The sequence below is a fragment of the Nannospalax galili genome, unplaced genomic scaffold (genome assembly GCF_000622305.1).
Source record: "Nannospalax galili isolate Female #2095 unplaced genomic scaffold, S.galili_v1.0 scaffold285, whole genome shotgun sequence".
In the NCBI taxonomy this organism is placed as follows: domain Eukaryota; kingdom Metazoa; phylum Chordata; class Mammalia; order Rodentia; family Spalacidae; genus Nannospalax; species Nannospalax galili.
The window spans coordinates 3,146,504-3,153,691 of record NW_008355157.1 but is presented as its reverse complement, the minus strand read 5'-3'; the positions used below and the strand labels follow the sequence as shown (position 1 = coordinate 3,153,691).

Here is a 7,188-nt window from a genome sequence, read left to right as displayed (position 1 = left end):
TGAGACCCTGGTCAAAGAATCCTAAATGAAGTAAGTTCACATTGCTTAGCCTCTTTAGGCACTCTTTCTTTCCTATATGAAGAAAGGTTTATTAGCTGAATGTTGAGGCTCATGCCTGTAATCTCAGCATTCGGGAAGTTGAGGCAGGGGGATCCCATGAATCTGAGGACAGCTTGACTACATAATAAGTACCAGGCCAGACTGGACAACAGACTCACATTTTCACTTTGCCAGCATGTTACTTTGACCTCCTTTCAGTGACACCCATCTACCCTCTTCCCCTCCTCTCTTTCACCCAGCTGTCTCCCTCTAAAGTCAATCTAAATAATTCCAAACTCGCAATGACTGTCTACTTTGATACTCTCTCTGCTTTAGCCTTACTTTCCTTTTTTCGCTATTTTATTTATTCTTTTTATTTTAGTTTATGTGTATGAATGTATTGCCTGCATGTGTGTAAGTGAACCCATGCCATGCAATGCCTGTGGAGGTCAGAAGAGGGTGTCGGATCCCCTGGAACTGGAACAGATAATTGTTAGCCACCATGTGGATGCTGGGAATTGAACCTGGGTCCTCTGCAAGTGACCAGTGTTCTTAACCCACGAACCATCTCTCCAGCCCCATCACTTTCTTATTACAGCATAATATACTCTTTTTTTTAACACTCTATTTATTTATTTATTTTTATTACTATTTTTAATGTGTATGAGTGTATTGCCTGCGTGTAGGTAAGTGCACCCGTGTCATACAATGCCTGAGGAGGACAGAAGAGGTTGTCAGATCCCCTTGAACTGGAGTTACAGACAGTTGCTAGCTGCCACGTGGGTGCTGCGATTTGTTCTTCTGCAAGAACAGCCAGTATTCTTAACCGCTGAGCCATCTCTCCAGCCTGGTACACTCTTTCTTATTACAGCAGAATACACTCTGCAGCAGAGCGTATGTGGTCCTTTCTTGATCTCCACTTTTTATACTTAGACCCTTTCTCATCTGGCTGCAGGCCAGTCTCTCCACAGAAACTACTCTCTTGAGCATCATCTCTCCTGACTTGTGATCAGAGGGCAACCCCCCAGGGAACCAATCCTCTCTAACAAGCATAAAGAAATCTTTCTAATTCCCTTCAAAAGTCATCAAGAACATTCCTTATGGTAGATACCAGATCAAGCCCTTTATGGATGGCTTCCTTTACAGGGAAAGCAGAAGGCCAGTGTCCTTCAGAAAATATGCTTAAGAATATAACAGACTCTTTAGAGACTACAGAGACACTTAAAACGCTTTCTTTTTGCTGCTGGTGGTAGAAGGGAGATGTAAAGAGAACTCCTGACTATGGCAGAGACTGTGACAGTGTTATTGTTGTCATTAGGTATGCTATGTGTGCTGGATAGCTTTAGTGTCAACTTGACACACCTGGGTTGAGGGAGCCTCAGTTGGGGAATTGCCTCTATTGGACTGGCCTGTGGCCATGTCTGAGGGGCATCTTCTCGATGAGGGATGTGGGAGGGCCCAGCACACTGTGAGTGGTGCCACCCCTGGGCAGGTGGGCCTGTGTTGCATAAGAAAGCAGGCTGAGCAGGGGCCAGGAGAGCAAGCCAGTAAGCAGAATTCCTCCATGGCTTTTGCTCCAGCTCCTGCCTCCAGGTTCCTGCCCTGAATTCCTACCTTGGCCTCCCTGGGAGATGCAAGCTGAATAAACCCTTTCCTCCCCAAGTTGGTATTGGTCAGAGTATTTTGTCACAGCAATGAAGAAACAAACTAAGACAGAAATTGGTACCAGAGAGTGGGCTATTGCTGTGACAGACTGACCTTGGTGTTTTTGGGAGGACTGTGGAAGTGTTTGGAACTTTGGGCTGGAAAAGCCATTGCGTGCTCAGAGTTTGCTGCTGTGGAGCTTAGAACAGTTACGCTGAAAGATTTGAAGATGACAGAGGCCTGGCTTGTGAAGCTTCAAAGAGAAGCAGAGACTATCAGGGCTGTTTATGTGAGATTTTGGATTGAGAATCTGTGGGTTCTGGTCAGCTGGGGCTGAAAAATCAGCTGTAAGTAACAAGAGACCAGCGTCACTGAGGTGAAGTCTTCTGGGAGGTATTTCCTCAGGGTCAGCACACAGAGGGGACCCGAGCCTTTATCTCAAGCTGGAAGCAGGACTTGGTAATGTGTAAGAGTGTCCTGAGTGCAGCTGAGTGCAGTGCAGCTGAGGCTTGGCACGCAGAGGCCAGGAAAGGCCATAGGTGAAAGTGCAGCTTCAGTTGCAGTTAAGACCCCAGGATTGAAGCGGTCATGGAGAGAATCTGAGGCTTTGCATTGGAGAGGCAAGAAGAAGCCATTGGTGAAGGTGTAGCCTCAGTTTCAGTGGAGGCCCCAGCTTTTTGGAGATGCCAGGACTGTGGGACGACCACCAAGGACCGCAGTAGGTGTGGAATGGAGCTGGCCTGGGTCTGCGAGACGAGCTGAGTGTGCTGTGGACTGCAGAGTCAGAGCAGTGGAGCTGCCAGTACCCTTTAGAGCCCAGAAGATAGATCGTGATTGAATCCCAGATGTCCAGCCTCGAGCTATTTTGCTGGACTTTGGTTTTGCTTAGGTGTGCCCGATTCTTCCCTTTGGATTTTACAGAAGCCCACCCACAGTTAAGAGACTATTAAGAGACTATGGACTTTTAAGAGTTTGGATTTTTTAAGGACTGTGGAGTTTTTAAGGTTGTACTGTCTTATGTTGTGATGTTAACATCATATCTTGGGGACAGAAACTGTAAATTTATGGTTTAATAGTGATGTTTGTGTGTCAAGTTGACAAGGGGTCAATTGTGCTGGATAGCTTTAGTGTCAACTTGACACACCTGGGTTGAGGGAGCCTCAATTGGGGAATTACCTTCATTGGACTGGCCCGTGGCCATGTCTGTGAGGCATCTTCTTGATTGTTGTGTGATGTGGGAGGGCCCAGTGCATTGTGGGTGGTGCCACCCCTGGGCAGATGGGCCTGTGTTGAATAAGAAAGCAGGTTGAGCAGGGGCCAGGGGAGCAAGCCAGTAAGTAGCATTCCTCCATGGCCTGTGCTCCAGCTGCTTCCAGGTTCCTGTACTGAGTTCCTACCTTGGGCTCCCTGATGAACTGCGACCTGGGAGATGTAAGCTGAATAAACCCTTTTCTCCCCCCCAGTTGGTATTGGTCAGAGTGTTTTGTCACAGCAATGAAGAACAAACTAGGACACTGTGCCTGGTACCATGCAAGGCACCTTTTACACATCATCTTATTTGAACAGCACCCTAGGGTGGGTGTTGTCCTCTCAGTTTTGCAGATGAGGAAATAGGTTGAGAAAGGCTAAGTGAGCTGCTCTATGGCATTCAACTAGGATGTGGAGTCTGAATTAAAACCAGGTCTGGGGCCCAGTGTGGTGACGCATTCCTTTAATCCCAGCACTTGGGAGGCAGAGGCAGGCGGATCTCTGTCAGATTGAGGCCAGCCTGGTCTACATAGTGGGTGCCAGGCCAGCTGGGGCTACGGGAGACCCTGACTCGAAAAGACCAAAGGAAAACAAAACAGAAACAAACGGGTCTCGAATGCTGCAAGTAAGAGCCAATGAAAATTCTATTTTCCATTTTTCACGTGTGTATATGTGATGTATGTGTGTGTATGTTTTTTTTGCGTATGTGTGGGTGCAAGTGTGTGCAAGTGGAAGCCCCAGGTTAAATTTGGAATCATCCCCTTCCACCTTAATCATTGCGGTCTCTCAGTCAAACTCAGAGCTCACTGATATGGCTAGTCTGGCTAGCTAGATTATTCTGAGGATCCTATCTCTGACTTCCAGGGCTAGAGTTATAAGTGAGCCACCTAAGCTACCTCTTATTTGCATGAGTTTCTGGGATCCCAACTCTGGTCCTTATTCTTGCAAGCCAAGTGCTTTAACTGCTGGACCATCTCTCCAGTCCAGAGGGTTTGTTTTGTTTTGTGTTTGAAACAGAGTCTTACTATGTAGCCCAGCTGACCTGGAATGCTCTGTGTAGATTAGGTTACCCTCAGACTCACAGAGGCCTGCCTGCCCCTGCTTCTGGTGCTGGGATTAAAGGTGTGTACCATTACACCTGGCTAAGATTTGTTTTTAAACCCAGGTCTATGTGTGCAAAATCCACATCTGTGTGGTCCACCATATTGTTCCACTGGCTTTTGTAAGACAAGAAGGAAAAAGAAGGGCTGGGCTGGCATTCTATGTATGCATGAGAGTGGGGGCTTGGTTTCTTTCAGGGTCCCTCAATATTCAGTATGTGAATGACTAACACCATGGTTACTGTTCTTACCTTCAGCCAGGGCCACTTTTTCTATCCCTTCCTACAGTACTGCATGCAGTTCTCAGTATTCTTTGGGTGGAAAGCCAAGGGACCCACTCATTGCTGTAGATGCTATTTTTAGGTTCACTGCTGCAGCAGATTGCTCTGTCCTGCATATGCCTGATTTTATTTGCTATCTTCTTGGTGTAGGTGGAAAGGACTTTGGTTAGGGTGCTGAATTTGAGCTATATTTTGTTTTTACTAGCCATGTAACCTTGACAAAACTATACCACCTCTCTCAGATTTGATTTCCTCATTTATGTAATGAAGGATAGAAATAGCTGCCCTGCACAAAGACAGAAGGTCAGTGATGTAAACTGTTGTTAGGAAGAAGTGATCCCTATTGGAGGAGCAAGGAAAATCCTGATCATGTTGTCAAGCCCATGGGAGAGCTGGATGGAGCCTGCGTGATACTTCACCTGTGCCTCCGTTCCTGACTTTCTTCCTGTGGCTCCTACTCTACCACTGGTATCTTGGCTTCTACACTAAGGATGAAAATATTAATATTACATGAAAACATTTTCTTGACCTTAAGGTTTACTTTTTTTGCATCGTTTCTTTTAAAATCATTTTTCGTGGGCCCCTAAAAATACTGTTGGCACTAGGCACTATGCCTACTGGACCTAATACATAAGTTGCCAGGAATTCAGAGCTCGCTGCCTTTCCAGCTCCTGACACTTTCCTCTACACAATGCTGCCTCCCAGAGCCCAGGAGAGGGCCAAGCTGCTGCCAAGTGCACAGTAAAGAGCAGGAGATGATGTTCCATGGCAAAGGGTACAGACGATGCTCCCTAATCAGCTAGACCTTGTTACTAAATTTAATGAGATCACCTCTTGACAAGATGTCCTTGGGGGTGGGGTCTGTCTCCTGTCTCTGACAAGGTCCATGCATGCCTGTAGCCCTGAACCTTTCTCCCCATTTTACCCCCAACAGAAAACAATTTCCCGTTATTGAAAGCCGATTGCTGTGCTGAGGTCTTTACATGTGCAGTCATTGGGTTATCATATAAGGCAGGCAGTATTATCCCTATTACACAGAGAAGGATAATGAAGGTCAAAAGCTCTTGTTAGTGGTATCTCATGGCCATATACTTCATATACTAGTTTGAAGAGCCCAAGATAACTCCCTTTGTTTCTACTGGAAATCCAGTGCTTCCCCTCTCCCCCACTGGTGTTAGATGGAATTCAGACCTTTGCACATGCTAGACAAATGCTCTGCCACAGAGCTACATCCCCAGTCCTACTCCAGTGTTTTTCTTAAAGAACAGACTGACTAGACCAAGAACAGAGTGTATATGGAGATGGGCTTAGAACTCCTAATCCACACTGTCCACTCCCAGTTTGCAGATGCATCTTTGTGGATCTTTGAATAGCCTGACCAGGGACAGACTGATGGCAGTCACTAGCAGACATAGGATAGGATTGGGTTCAGAAAGTAGAAAAACAGCCTGGCTTCTTGCCTAGAGTCGGGTAAGATCAGTTGAATAAGCCTCATGTTCCTTTCCTTAGACTTGTGTTGCCTTGGACTGCTTAGACTGCTTTGTCCCTCTGTCACATTATAAAAAAGGGTAAGTGCTGCAATCTCTTTGGGTCATCCCTCTTCCTAAATTATGTCCCTCTTCCCCTAAAACAGCACCCTCTCTGGTTGAAAAAGGACATCTCTCCACTGCCCTGTCAGACCTAGTGGGGCACACCTGTAATCCCAGCACCAGGGAGATGGAGGTAGGAGGATAAGGAGTTCAAGGTCAGCCTGGGCCACATAGTCTGTTTCAAAAAAGGAAAAAGAAAAAACCTACTCCCCCACATAGGAAAAAAAGAAAAAAAAAAAACCCCCCCCCCCCCCCCCCCATGTGGCCTTACAGACTTTCAAGACTCTTCCTTCCTCTTGGCTGAAGTATGCAGTGCTAGAATCCAGGTAAGAGGCCTATCTGAAGTCAGAGCCTCTGCCTCGGATTTCCCACATTCTGTATTCCCAATCACCAAGGTTTCTAGATGACATCCGTTGTTTTGCACCTTCTAAAAGAGGGCTCCAGTTTGACCTCAGAACATATTCCATTTAGTCTTTTCTGTACAGTGTAAATTGTGGACCTTGGAGATTCAAGCCTTGATTGAGGTAAACTCTAGTTTTCCACAGACCTTAATTTTTCTTAGAAACGAGAAAACGACAACAAAATTAAGCTCATCTGCTTGTTTCAATGATTAATGGTGGAACACAACGCTGGCACACAGTGGGTATGTAACACCATGTCCACTACGGATCTCTGACAGCTCAAGCCTCCAGGATACCGAGACTGGATGTTGTTCCCACGGTTCCGCATAACTCCTACAAGCATGGAAGGTGGGGGCCCACACACAGACACCTGGAATGCCCAAGTGGCCCGGGCACGAAGGGCCAAGGAGTCTGTACCGCAGCCACCTGCGCCACCAGGGATACAGACGCGCTTCTAGGCGTCCAGGTCAGCGCACACTGTTGGCTCAGGATGGGCGGCGGGAGGCATCTGGGTCGGCGGCTTCTGCCCGGCGGGTAAGCGGGCAAGGAAGGAGTTAAACAGGGCCGGGGGCAGAGCGCCTGTCAGACGCGAGCATGTGCAGTTTGCACCGCATCCGTACTATGGGTGAGTGCCGCTGGGATACAGACGCGCTTCTAGGCGTCCAGGTCAGCGCACACTGTTGGCTCAGGATGGGCGGCGGGAGGCATCTGGGTCGGCGGCTTCTGCCCGGCGGGTAAGCGGGCAAGGAAGGAGTTAAACAGGGCCGGGGGCAGAGCGCCTGTCAGACGCGAGCATGTGCAGTTTGCACCGCATCCGTACTATGGGTGAGTGCCGCTGGCGCCGCCGCCGCCGCCGCCGCCTGGGGCTCGGTTCCGCCAGGCAGCG

At 47.9% G+C, this 7,188-nt stretch overlaps 1 protein-coding gene across 1 annotated transcript in view; it reads left to right on the top strand.

Moving 5' to 3' along the window:
* Window positions 1-7,003: 7,003 nt before the first annotated feature.
* Tmem229b (transmembrane protein 229B) overlaps window positions 7,004-7,188 on the top strand; it is a 41,714-nt gene continuing 41,529 nt past the window's right edge. Inside the window, exon 1 of the mRNA XM_008852152.3 lies at window positions 7,004-7,127. The gene's annotated coding sequence lies outside the window, so the exon portion shown is untranslated. The remainder of the gene's footprint in view (window positions 7,128-7,188) is intronic.